At 43.9% G+C, this 14,501-nt stretch overlaps 1 long non-coding RNA gene across 1 annotated transcript in view; it reads right to left on the bottom strand.

Annotated features, from left to right (window-relative positions):
• Positions 1-2,015: 2,015 nt before the first annotated feature.
• The window catches only part of LOC137347852 (uncharacterized), a 28,141-nt gene continuing 15,655 nt past the window's right edge, over positions 2,016-14,501 (bottom strand). Inside the window, exon 3 of the long non-coding RNA XR_010969030.1 lies at positions 2,016-2,350. This is a non-coding gene — a long non-coding RNA (uncharacterized lncRNA). The remainder of the gene's footprint in view (positions 2,351-14,501) is intronic.

The raw sequence follows: 14,501 nt of genomic DNA, 5'->3' as shown, positions 1-14,501 counted from the left end.
GTCCAACTGTTTCTAGCCTGTGTCCTCAGTACCTTGCTCTACGGCAGCGAAGCCTGGACAACGTATGTCAGCCAAGAGATACGTCTCAATTCATTCCATCTTCGCTGCCTCCGGAGAATACTTGGCATCAGGTGGCAGGACCGTATCTCCAACACAGAAGTCCTCAAGGCGGCCAACATCTCCAGCATATACACCCTACTGAGCCAGCAGCACTTGAGATGGCTTGGCCATGTGAGCCGCTTGGAAGATGGCAGGATCCCCAAGGACACACTGTACAGTGAGCTCTTCACTGGTATCAGACCCACCGGCCGTCCATGTCTCCGCTTTAAAGGCGTCTGCAAACGCGACATGAAGTCCTGTGACATTGATCACAAGTCGTGGGAGTCAGTTGCCAGTGATCGCCAGAGCTGACGGACAGCCATAAAGGTGGGGCTGAAGAGTGGCGAGTCGAAGAGACTTAGCAGTTGGCAGGAAAAAAGACAGAAGCGCAAGGGGAGAGCCAACTGTGTAACAGCCCCGACAACCAATTTTATCTGCAGCACCTGTGGAAGAGTCTGTCACTCTAGAATTGGCCTTTATAGCCAACACAGAAGTCCTCGAGGCGGCCAACATCTCCAGCATATACACCCTACTGAGCCAGCAGCACTTGAGATGGCTTGGCCATGTGAGCTGCATGGAAGATGGCAGGATCCCCAAGGACACACTGTACAGTGAGCTGCTTCACAAACCATTGACCACCTCCAGGCGCTTAGCCATTGTCTCTCGCGACGAGGCCAAAAAAGGCAGAAGGTTGCTGACACTAGACTTCCGAACCTATTAATTATAAGACAAGCCATGAGCGAGAATCTTACACCCTTTCTGCTCCTCTACTTTTTCTGAAATTTTCATTTTTTTTTAGTTCCATTGGGATGTGAACATCATTCGCAAGGCCAGCGTTTATTGTCCATCCCTCATTGCCTTTGAGAAGGTGGTGGTGAGCCGCCTTGTTAAACTGTTGCAGTCCACCCACAGTGCTGTAAGGAAGGAAGTTTCAAGAGTTCGATCGAGTGACAGTGAAGGAATGGCGACATAGTTCCAAGTCAGGATGGTGTGTGACTTGGAGGGGAACTTGCCAGTGGTGGTGTTCCCATGTGTCTGCTATCCTTGTCCTGTGATAGAGGTCACAGGTTTGGAAGATGCTGTCGAAGGAGCCTTGGCAAGTAGCAGCAGTGCATCTTGTAGATGGTTCACGCTGCTGCTACTGTGCGCTGGTGGTGGAGGGAGTGAATGTTTAAGGTGGTGGATGGGGTGCCAATCAAGCGGGCTGCTTTGTCCTAGATGGTGTCAAGGTTCTTGAATGTTGTTGGAGCTGAACTCATTCGGGCAAGTAGTGAATAAATTCCTTCACCAGCAAGTTCACAACTGACTGCTCGGGTTGGATTCTGCTGTTATTGCTGCTGTTAATCACATCCAGGACTGAACCATATTCATTCTGATAGTCAGAGTTTAATTGTCCTGCTGTTCATATCTTTATACCTGGACTGGAATTTAATATCCTGATATCTGTCAAATGAATTCATGTTGTTTCAAATGCATACATTGTAAGGTCCTTAATTTTCCCAGGAGAAGAGTAAACTCTTGTATTGGGTATTGGGTATTTTCTTGTTTCTAACTCTAGATTATTTCAGTTCTCAGACCTTCAGTTACTCTCATAGACAAGTCCCATCCCTTCCAGAGTGCCTCTCTTAGCCTTGGTATCCAGGGAAGGCATCAGTAACATGTTCGGGATCACTAAATACAAAACCCACTCACTTTCAGCTAGTGGACCTCGTGTGTTTCCCACAGCATCTCTCTCACCTTCTCTGTGTGAATAGAACTTCATGCCTGAAAACTTGGTTTTAAATGTTTATCCACTCAGGAAATGTATCCAACAGGAGCCTTTAGGTCGATGAGACTCTGAAGATGTCAACATTATAAACACACAGCTAAACCTGTAGACAATGAGTTCAAGTCATTTCATTCACATGTTTAAAATTAAATTGGGATTTATATGTTGTGGCAATTTTTACACTTCTGGATAAATCAGCATTTCTGCTGCACTCAACTCATCCTTTTCCTAACACTCACAGTAATGAGATGGTGATATCACACAAATGGAAGACCAGTGAGACTTTAAATCAGCAGCTGACTCACGCCAGGATGAGTTCGATTTCCTTCCACTCTGGTTAATGTTGTTCTTATCCACCATCAGCTTCACAGACCCTGATTGGAAATGACAGGGAACATTGGTCCAATTGTGTTCTGTATGAGGTCTCAGTCTTGGGTTCACCTTGGGTGTTGTGTTGACCTTGGAGTGACAGCTACTCTGTGTCTGAGGAGAATCAATATCAGCAGAATATAAAATGAGACTGAGTGAGATAGGCAGAGATAAAGAGACAGAGAGGCAGAGATAAAGAGACAGAGAGGCAGAAAGAGGGTGAGAGATAAACGGAGTGAAAGACAGAGAGAGAGGGAGAGAGAGAGACTGACAGTGAGAGACAGACTGAATTTAAAAACTTGAGATTGATGTATTTTTGCTGGGTGAGGTTATTAAGGGATATGTGTTATGACTGAGGTGGGAGGAATGCACTGTTAATTCAGTCCCAGTTCTCCACCGGTCACAACACATCAATAAAATTTCCCACTTACCAAAACTATCAATTAGATACCCCAGAATAAAGCACACCAACCAGGTTTCTTTAATCAACCACAAAATTAACGATGTATTAATAAACTAAGTCTTAACCAATAATGAGATAAATCTATGTGGAAAAACACCTTATTTCCCTAGCCCTCATGCACACACAAATACATTTAAAAAAACGGTTAACTGGGGAAAAAAGGATTTTGGTTTCCAGCTGTTTCATAGAAATAGAAGGAATAATTAAATAATTCAGTTTGTCACATTCTTCGGTTTGATGAGGTGTCCCGGAGTTGAATAGTCAGATGCCACTCAGTCTCTCCAGGCGAGATTGATGCACAGTCTTTGATGGGTAGGTGTTCAAAGCAATTCAACTGCATCAGGCTTCACATAGGTCTTTCAGCAGGGGTGTAGCAACAGGTCTGCTTGGGTTTTAAAGCAACAGTCTAGCAATAGAAGACTTCTTCAGATTTCAGGATTTCTTAAAACACAGGAGGCAACAAGAACCACATGATGTAGGGATTCTTCAGAGATATGAGGCAGACAGTGGTTTCTTCTCAAGAGATGAAGGCTTCTTTCACAGAAAGGGGTAACACTTTTTCCTGGGTCTTTCTCTCTGGTCACCAGGCAGGTCAAAGCCAAATTTCAAATGCCTACTCTTTGTCCAACTCACTCGTTTTTTTTTAGAGGGTCCAAAGTGAAAATAAACCTTCCTGAGCTGATATCATGATCAGACACAGTGTTTCCCCTGTCATTTAAAATGTTGCTCTGAGGTGGTCAACACCGCTTGCTGGTTTCCTTGAAATTGCTTGCTTTCCTGTCCTTGTATACAATTTCAGCTTCCTTTCAAACCACCTATAAAGTTCAGCTTTTATTTTGAACTTCCTTTCAAAACATTGCAAAAATTTCAGCTATTTGCAGGTGTCACTGTCCACTGAAAAATCCTTTTCTCAGTTTTATAAAACACACAGAATTCTAAGTTTTCAGTACAAAAATAAAACCCTCATAACATATGGAACCAATTGGGTAAATGTAGTTGAGATGAAGATAAGTCATGATGTACTTGAATGGCGGAACAGGCTCGAGGGGCTGAATGGCCTCCTCCCTCCTATGTGTTCTTCTATTTTACAGGATTACCAGGACTGATGTCCTGAGGCTCTTCTTGCAATACCGGGAACTTCTATTCCTGACAGTTATGGAGCGAGGGTATTCAGGGTGGTCTAGGCAGGACAACAACCTCCCCTTCATAGACACATGATCCCCACTATGAGGCAATGGTGCGTCCAGGAGAACGATGGGGGGGACAGTGCGTATTGTCATTTTAATTATAACCTTAACCTCAGGGAAAAAACACACACCCCACCCCTCCCAGGAATGAAATGAGGCCCTTAAATTAAACATGAAATTTAATTTGGAGAAAATCAGATCTGGGATTGTCTTTCTCATACATGGATGTTGAGATGACCCATGTTATTGGGGCAGGTGGAACTGGACAGGGCCTGACCCAGCAGTGACAGGACAAGGTAGGCCCACTGGGAGGTTATATAAAGCCAAATTAAATTCAAATGTAGCATTTTCATTATGTAATTAGCTTTACAATGAGACTCAGTGATATTTCCGGTTGTGTTACATTTCAGCTGATTCATTATGTTGGACAGCCCTGGCAAACGTTCCTGCAAGTCCCTTTAACAGGACATTGATGACCTTTACATTAACAAATGTAAATTTACAAGGTGTTTATGGTATAATTTAGGGTCTGTGACTAATAATCCATTTGGAAAGGGATCCTTCAAGCAAAAAACTTTGAGAACCACTGCTGCCCATTTGATGTAACTCTACACACTCAATGTAATTCTATGTTACTCAATGGCCGGAATTTTAAGCTTGCCGGTGGGGAGCTATCCACCAACCGAAAGGTCGGTGGCGATCCCATCTCCGCCAGGCCTGGGGATCCAGACCGAATTTTATTGTGCACAGGCCCTTAATTGGTCTTAGGTGGGACTTCCACCTCAATGAGCAGGAAGTCCCGCCTAATGGAGCTGCCAGCCAATCAGCTGACTGGCATCTCTTAGTCCCAGCAATGCCACCGGGAGCGCTAACCACTAAGAATGTGCTTGTTGCTGAAGCGTGTAGTATGCAAATTTCTGTTCCTGCCAGTTGCAAGCTTCCCTGTCTGTACAAGCTTTAACCCCTTAACTACTGCTTCCACAATACATGACTTTAACCATTCAGTTTCTGGCACGTTGTTAGTTCTTATTTTTAGGGTGATAGTTTTTGATAAATTGTTTTTTAAGCCCCAGTGAGGCATCTGGGATTTCCTTCTGTCCCTTGATCTGGCTAAGTTCTGAATCTAAATTGTTGGGTTTGATTAGTTTTCGATTTGGAACCTGATTGTTTAATTCTTCAGTGGGTAGATCCACACTGACCACCCTTTAATTTTCTTGTGATTTTCACTAGGTTGGTTCACTTTCGGGTATGTCACTTTTCCTTTTCCTTTTACTTCAGAGATAGGCTGTTCTTAATCTGTCCCATATCCTCTGGGACACTACTGCTCACAAGTGGTTGTCCAGCCTCCACTACACGTCCCTCTGGCACTTCAACTAGGTGAGGCATCTCCCTCACACTTGGCTTGCCTGTTTGGGAACTTTCCTCGTCCCTATTTAAATCTTTAAAAATTGGTTTCAGCTAACTATATCTCTGGTACTTTTCCTTCAACTTTTACGGCTTTTATCTTACCTCCTTTATTTATTTTTTGGCTCTATCTGCACCTTTTTAAATTCTCTGGTTCTATCACCCCCTGTGGGATTTTTGCAACTTCCCCAGCTCTCTGCAGCTCTACAGAGTTTTGTTTGTTCCCCTTAATTTTTTCAGTCTCCGTCGACTGCTCTGGGCCCTCTGGGTACAATACGATGCTTCCTGCCAAGTCATTGCCCAGCAATAGGTCTATCCCCTGCACGGGAAAGTTTAGAATGATCCTGGCTGTCACTATCCTGGTGACCAACTTACTCTGTCGGCAAATTTTAATTACGGATACCTTCAAGCATTTGCCAGTACCATGGTATTTGTTTTGCTTTCTGATGACATTTCTGTAGATTTGGCTGCCAGTAGGGTTTGAAAACAACCAGTATCCCTGAGGATGGTTATCTCCTTGTCTGGTGTATGGGACACAAAAGGAGTCATTTTTCCTTTGTGTAAAAAGTTCTGCTCTGTTTTCTACTCTTGATGCTTCCCTTACTCTTGTGACTCTTTACTCTTCAATGTGGGTTCTGATACAACTTGGAATGCTATTTTTAAATTCTTCCAGCAACATCACTTCTCTCAAATTTTTGTTTCAGAATTTTAGCTTGAGAAATCATACCAGTGATCAAAAGCCATATGTTTATTTCTTTCAAATTCACCGTAAGTTGAATATTGAAGGATATTTGCCATTTTGAAAAGACAGGAAGCCAGGAAAAGGTGGTGGGGTTATCTTTGTTAATTAAGGATGTCATTAGTACAGTAACGAGAGAGGACCTTAGCTGAGAAGAGCAAGATGTAGAATCAGTTTGGGTAGAGATAAGAAATAGGAAATATAAGAGCTCACATAGACCCTCTAACAGTTGCTACACTGTAGGACAGAGTATACAGGAAGAAATAAATGAGGCTTGTAAGAAAGGCATCACAAATGTCATGAGTGACTTTGGTCTACAGGTGGATTGGCCGAATCAGATTGGCAAAGGTAGCCTGGAAAATGAGTTCATAGAGTGTATTTGGGAAAATTTCTTACAGTCAACTCGGGAGCAAGCTATTCTAGACCTGGTAATGTGCAATGAGAAAGGATTGATCAACAGCCTCATGGTAAAGGAGCCTTGAGGCAACAGCGATGCTAACATGATGGAATTTCAAATTCAGTTTGAAGAAGTGTGCGTCTAAGACTAGGTTTTTAAACCTAAATAAAGGTAATTACAAGGGTATGAAGGCAGAATGAACTGGGAAACTAAGTTAAAAGGTAGGACAGTGGAGATGCAGTGGCAGACTTTTAAGGAGATATTTAATAATTCTCAACAATGATTTATCCCAGTGAGAAAGAAAGACTATTTGAGAAGGATACATCATCCATGGCTAAATAAGGAATTTGAGGATAGTGTAAAATTGAAAGAAACACTGTACAAATCTGCAAAGATTAGTGGTAGGTCAGAAGATTGGGCAGATTTTAAGAACCAACAAATAATGATGAAAAAGATAATTAAGAGGGAGAAAGTGGAGTATGAGAGAAAACTAGCAATAATATAAAAGCAGGTAGTAAGAGTTTCTACAAGTATTTAAATAGGGAAATAGTAACTAAAACTAGTGTTGGCACTCTAGAAAGTGAGACTGTGGAATTGATAATGGAAAACAAGGAAATGGTGGAGGCCTTGAACAAGTATTTTGTGTCTGTGTTCACTGTAGAAGACTAAGAAAACCTGCCAAAGATACTTGAAAATCAAAAAATGAAAGGGAGGGAGGAACGTAAAGCAATCACTATCACCATAGAAAAATTGCTGGGAAAACTATTAGATCGAAAGGCTGATAAGACCCCAGGACCAGATAGGGCCTGCATTCTAGGGTCTTAAAAGAAGTGGATGCAGAGATAGTAGAGGTATTGTTTATAATCTTCCAAAATTCCTTAGATTCTGGAAGGGCCCCAGTGGATTGGAAAATAACAAATTAAGACCTTTATTCAAGAAAGGAGGGAGTCATAAAGCAAGAAACCTGTTAACCTAATATCTGCCATAGGTAAATTACTCGAATCCATTATTAAGGAGGATATAACAGGATACTTAGAAAATCATAATAGTATCAGACAGAGTGAACATGGTTTTGTGAAAGGGAAATTGTGTTTAACTAAATGATTAGACTTCTTTGAGGAAGTAACAAGCTAGCTGTATAAAGGGGAACCTGTAAATGTGGTGTACTTAGATGCCAAAAGGTATTTGATAAGGTGCCACATGAAAGGTTACTACACAAGAAAAGAGCACATGGTGTAGGGGGTAACAAATTAATATAGATAAAGAACTGGCTATTGTCACTGGACTAGTAATCCAGAGACCCAGGTAATGCCCTGGGGACATGGGTTCGAATCCCACCAAGGCAGGTGGTGGAATTTGAATTCAATTATCGAAAAAATCTTGGAATTAAAAGCTAGTCTAATGGTGACCATGAAACCATTGTCGATTGTTATAAAAACCCATCACTAATATCCTTTAGGGAAGGAAATCTGACACCCTTACCTGGTCTGGCCTACATGTGACTCCTGACCCACAGCAATGCAGTTGACATTTAACTGCTCTTTGAAATGGACTAGCAAGCCACTCAGTTGTATCTGACCGCTACAAAGTTAATAAGGAATGAAACCAGATGGACCACTCGGCATCGACCTAGGAACTAGAAATGACAACGGCAAACCAAGCCCAGTCCACCCTGCAAAGTCCTCCTTACTAACGTCTGGGGGCTTGTGCCAAAATTGGGAGAGCTGTCCCATAGACTAATCAGGCAACAGTCTGACATAGTCATACTCATGGAATCATACCTTACAGACAATGACCCAGACACCATTACCATACCTGGGTATGTCCTGTCCCACTGGCAGGTCAGACCCAGCAGTGGTGGTGGCACAGTGGTATACAATTGAGAGGGATTTTGCCTGGGAGTCCTCGACATTAACTCTGGACCCCATGAAATCTAATGGCATCAAGTCAAACATGGGCAAGGAATCCTCCTGCTGATTACCAACAACTGCCCCCCCCCCAACCCGCTCCCAGCTGATGAATCAGTACTCCTGTATGTTGAACATCACTTGGAGGAAGCATTGAGGGTGGCAAGGGCACAGAATGTACTCTGGGTGGGGGGCTTCAATATTCATCACCAAGAGTGGCTCGGTAGTGCCACTACTGACTGAGTTGGCCGAGTACTAAAGGACATAGCTGCTAGACTGGGTCTGCGACAGGTGGTGAGGGAACCAACCAGAGGGGAAAACATACTTCACCTCGTCCTCACCAATCTGCCTGTCACAGATGCATCTGTCCCTGACAGTATTGGTAGGAGTGACCACCGCACAGTACTTGTGGAGAAGAAGTCCTGTCTCCACATTAAAGAAACCCTCCATCATGTTGTGTGGCACCACCACCGTGCTGAATGGAATAGATTTCGAACAGATCCAGCAACTCAAAACTGGGCATCCATGAGGCGCTGTGGGCCATCAGCAGCAGCAGAATTGTACTCAACCACAATCTGTAACCTCATGGCCCAGCATATCCCCCACTCTACCATTACCATTAAGCCAGGGGATCAACCCTAGTTCAATGAAGAGTGCAGGAGAATATACCAGGAGCAGGACCAGGCATACCTCAACCTGGGAAGCTACAACACAAGACTACTTGCATGCCAAACTGTATAAGCAGCATGCAATAGACAGAGCTAAGCGATCCTACAACCAACAGATCAGATCTAAGCTCTACAGTCCTGCCACATCCAGTCGTGAATGGTGGTGGACAATTAAACAACTAACTGCAGGAGGAGGCGCCACAAATATCCCCATCCTCAATGATGGGGGAGCCCAGCACATCAGTGCGAAAGATAAGGCAGAAGCATTTGCAACAGTCTTCACCCAGAAGTGCTGAGTGGATGATCCATCTCGGCCTCCTCCTGAAGTCCCCAGCATCACAGATGCCAGTCCTCAGCCAATTTCATTCACTCCACGTGATAGAAAGAAACAGCTGAAGGCACTGGATACTGCAAAGGCTATGGGCCCTACAACATTACAGCAATAATATTGAGCACGTGTGCTCCAGAACTTGCTGCGCCCCTAGGCAAGCTGTTCCAGTACAGCTACAGTACAACACTGGCATCTACCCAGCAATGTGGAAAATTGCCCAGGTATGTCCTGTACACAAAAAGCAGGACAAATCCAGTCCGGCCAATTAACCCCCCATCAGTCTACTCTTGATCATCAGTAAAATGATGGAAAAGATTGTCGGCAGTACTATCAAGCAGCACTTGCTCAGCAATAAGCTGCTCAGTGACGCTCAGTTTGGGTTCCGCCAGAGCCACTCAACTCCTGACCTCATTACAGCCTTGGTTCAAACATGGACAAAAGAGCTGAACTCAAGAGGTGAGGTGAGAGTGACGGCCCTTGACATCAAGGCAGCATTTGACCAAGTATGGCATCAAGGAGCCCTAGCAAAACTGAAGTCAATGGGAATCAGGGGGAAAAGTCTCCGCTGGTTGGAGTCATACCTAGCGCAAAGGAAGATGGTTGTGATTGTTGGAGGTCAATCATCTCAGTCCGAGGACATCTCTGCAGGTGTTCCTCAGGTTAGTGTCCTAGGCCCAACCATCTTCAGCTGCTTCATCAATGACCTTCTTTCAATCATAAGGTCAGAAGTGGGGATGTTCGCTGATGATTGCACAATGTTCAGCACCATTCGCAACTCCTCAAATACTGAAGCAGTCCGTGTAGAAATGCAGCAAGACCTGGACAATATCCAGGCTTGGGCTGATGAGTGGCAAGTAACATTCGCACCACACAAGTGCCAGGCAATGACCATCTCCAACAAGAGAGAATCTAACCATCTCCCCAATCAACATCCTAGGGGTTACCACAGACCAGAAACTGAACTGGAGTAGCCATATAAATACCGTGGCTACAAGAGCAGGTCAGAGGCTAGGAATCCTGCGGCGATAGTTATTGTCAATAATTGACACCATTTCAGTAGTGCATTTTAATTTGCGACTGATATGAATTCAAATGAAATATGAATTTCCAATTACAGCAGAAGGGAAGATGTGCTGAGACAAAACAAAATAGTACAACAGTTTGGACAAGCAGCTTGTGAAGACAGCCGAAGACTTTCTCAATCCGATGACTGTAAAATCTGACGGTCATTATCAGATAAAATTGGTTAAAAATTAATCCCACTCAAGGGTAGAGGAGGGAATCTATGCGTGGAGCCAGAGGAAATGGGCAACATACTAAATGAGTACCTTGCATCAGTATTCACCAAAGAGAAGGACTTTGTGGATGATGAGTCTAGGGAAGGGAGTGTAGATAGTCTGGGTCATGTCGATATCAAAAAGGAGAAGGTGTTGGGCGTCTTGAAAAATATTAAGGTAGATAAGTCCCCAGGGCCTGATGGGATCTACCCCAGAATACTGAAGGAGGCAAGAGAGGAAATTGCTGGAGCCTTGACAGAAATCTTTGTATCCTCATTGGCTACGGGTGAGGTCCCAGAGGACTGGAGAATAGCCAATGTTGTTCCTTTGTTTAAGAAGGGTAGCAAGGATAATCCAGGAAATTACAGGCCGGTGAGCCTTACGTCAGTGATAGGGAAATTATTGGAGAGGATTCTTCGGGACAGAATTTACTCCCATTTGGAAACAAATGGACTTATTAGCGAGAGGCAGCATGGTTTTGTGAAGGGGAGGTCGTGTCTCACTAACTTGTTTTTTGTTTTTTGAGGAAGTGACAAAGATGATTGATGAAGGAAGGGCAGTGGATGTTGTCTACATGGACTTCAGTAAAGCCTTTGACAAAGTCCCTCATGGCAGACTGGTACAAAAGGTGAAGTCACATGGGATCAGAGGTGAGCTGGCAAGATGGATACAAAACTAGCTCGGTCATAAAAGACAGAGGGTAGCAGTGGAAGGGTGCTTTTCTGCATGGAGGGCTGTGACTAGTGGTCTTCCGCAGGGATCAGTGCTGGGACCTTTGCTCTTTGTAGTATATATAAATGATTTGGAGGAAAATGCAGCTGGTCTGATTAGTAAGTTTGCGGACGACACAAAGGTTGGTGGAGTTGCGGATAGTGATGAGGATTGTCAGAGGATACAGCAGGATATAGATCAGTTGGAGACTTGGGTGGATAAATGGCAGATGGAGTTTAATCTGGACAAATGTGAGGTAATGCATTTTGGAAGGTCTAATACAGGTGGGAAGTATACAGTAAATGGCAGAACCCTTAGGAGTATTGACAGGCAGAGAGATCTGGGCGTACAGGTCCACAGGTCACTGAAAGTGGCAACGCAGGTGGATAAGGTAGTCAAGAAGGCATACGGCATGCTTGCCTTCATCGGTCGGGGCATAGAGTATAAAAATTGGCAAATCATGCTGCAGCTGTACAGAACTTTAGTTAGGCCACACTTAGAATATTGCGTACAATTCTGGTCGCCACACTACCAGAAGGATGTGGAGGCTTTGGAGAGGGTACAGAAGAGGTTTACCAGGATGTTGCTTGGTCTGGAGGGTATTAGCTATGAGGAGAGGTTCGATAAACTCGGATTGTTTTCACTGGAACGACGGAGGTGGAGGGGCGACATGATGGAGGTTTACAAAGTTATAAGCGGCATGGACAGAGTGGATAGTCAGAAGCTTTTTCCCAGGGTGGAAGAGTCAGTTACTAGGGGACATAGGTTTAAGGTGCGAGGGGCAAAGTTTAGAGGGGATGTGCGAGGCAAGTTCTTTACACAGAGGGTGGTGAGTGCCTGGAACTTGCTGTTCGGGGAAGGTGGTGGAAGCAGGTACGATATCAACGTTTAAGAGGCATCTTGACAAATACATGAATAGGATGGGAATAGAGGGATATGGACCCCGGAAGTGCAGAAGGTTTTAGTTTAGACAGGCATCATGATCGGCGCAGGCTTGGAGGGCCGAATGGCCTGTTCCTGTGCTGTACTGTTCTTTGTTCTTGCGGCACAGTGGCGCAGTGGTTAGCATCGCAGCCTCACAGCTCTAGGGACCCGGGTTTGATTCTGGGTACTGCCTGTGTGCAGTTTGCAAGTTCTCTCTGTGACCGTGTGGATTTTCGCTGGGTGCTCCGGTTTCCTCCCACAGCCAAAGACTTGCAGGTGATAGGTAAATTGGCTGTTGTAAATTGCCCCTAGTATAGGTAGGTGATAGGGAATATGGGATTACTGTAGGGTTAGTATAAATGGGTGGTTCTTGGTCGGCACAGACTCGGTGGGCCGAAGGGCCTGTTTCAGTGCTGTATCTCTAAATAAATAAATAAATTTAAATCAATGACTTGGATGAAGGGACTGAATGAATGGTAGCTAAATTTGTCGATGACATCAAGATAGGAAGGCAAGTAAAATAAAAACAGCATCTGTGGACAGAGAAGCAGAGTAAATGTTTCTGGTCTGTGACCTTTGATCAGAACTGGCATAGGTTAGATTTATAACAGGTTTTAAGCAAGTGAAGCGGGGGTGGCAGGGAATAGAACAAAAAGGACGGTGCATGATAGGGTAGAGGGAAACACTCGTCGCTTCTGCCACTCGGTGACCTCATTACATGTTGACGTCGGGGTGCATGCGTGGATTCATACTGGCAGGCTGGCAAATGTTCAGACGTACTTAGGCTGTGCACCTTTTCTGGGTTGTCAGGAGACACAGTGATAAATGTATTGGGACGTTCAATGGCAGGGCTTTTACCCAATGGCATACTGGATCAAAACCACAGGTAGAGAAGCCGATCTCGGATGAAGAGACGACTCAGGAGTCGGGGGGAGTTGGCAGCCATCGTGGAGAGAAAGTGCTGGAAAGAATGGAAAGTGCAGGAAATCCCAAAAAGACCGTGAAAACCTCCATTCAAGCCTACAAGATTTTAAGCCAAATGGGAACACCCTAGAAATCCATACTAAAGCAAAGAAAGAAATAGAGATTCAAAATTTGTAATGCTCGAAAGTTTTCAAGATCTAGAAGGACCCAATCTGGTTCAAAATTGATCTTTTTGGAGGAAGAGATTCCTAAGATTTAGGTTTCTTTCCAATTCCATACAAAGTCAGAAGTTGAACAGGTCAACACCCTTTTATATTCAGTAGGTGTGATTGCAGGCAACAAAATATTCCGACGAGGGATCAATGAGGCTTCCGATACATTTGAAAATGTCCTGCAAGCTTTTGACAAATATTTTAGTCATCGCACCTATAAAATCTTAGAAAGGGCCAAATTTAATAAGCAGGTGCAGAAGATCGGTGAATCTGTGTACTCCTATATTAGTGACCTGTCTAGAAAGTTGTGAAGACGGCGAATTAAAGGCAAAACTAATCAAAGACAGGATAGTAATTGGCATAGCTGATGAATCCTTGTCAGACCTGTTGCAATCCAAGGAAGACCTTACATTGCTGTAAAGGCCATTGGAATGGTTAGACAGGCTGATGTTCGCAAACAAAGCAGGGACACCCTATGAGCAGAAGACAAGCTGTGGATGAGAAGGAGTCTGGTACTCATACAATTTAAGCCAAAGTCAGCGAAACACTTTGTAGAACAGGAAGAACACAGGTGAGAAGGCGCATGACACAGGAAAACCATGTCAATGCTGTGGAACCTGGAGGCCCACAGATGACAGCAGTGCCCAGCACATAGAGCTGAGTATTTTAATTATGGGAAAACTGGACCCTATGGGATGATGAGTTAAAACCACAGCTTACAGTATTGCCTCAACAATTAATTCCTGGATTAAAGACTCAAGACTAAGAGAAAGTTCACGAAAGAGAAAATTCCTACCGCAGAAAACAAACCGGGAATTATCATTGATGATTTAGAGTGAGAAGCTTACCAAATTAAACAATGGTCAAAAGGTTTGGATACACGATCTGGAACGAGAAGGTACAGTAACTCGTAAACATGAAGACTGTTACGGCCAAGTGAGGAACAGTCTCAGGCTCCCCTTTCACCCCTTCTTTGGTTTGACTGCAACAGGGTTTTTTTTAACACAGTGATTGAACTTACCACCTCAGTGAGCACTTGCTCCTGTTCCTCTAATATAATTGCAAATGAACCAATCGGATAGGTTTTTTTGAGTTTAAATAAGAAAAATGCATGTTTATTA

Source organism: Heterodontus francisci, chromosome 32 (genome assembly GCF_036365525.1).
Source record: "Heterodontus francisci isolate sHetFra1 chromosome 32, sHetFra1.hap1, whole genome shotgun sequence".
NCBI lineage: Eukaryota > Metazoa > Chordata > Chondrichthyes > Heterodontiformes > Heterodontidae > Heterodontus > Heterodontus francisci.
This window is presented reverse-complemented; position numbering and strand designations above follow the sequence as displayed.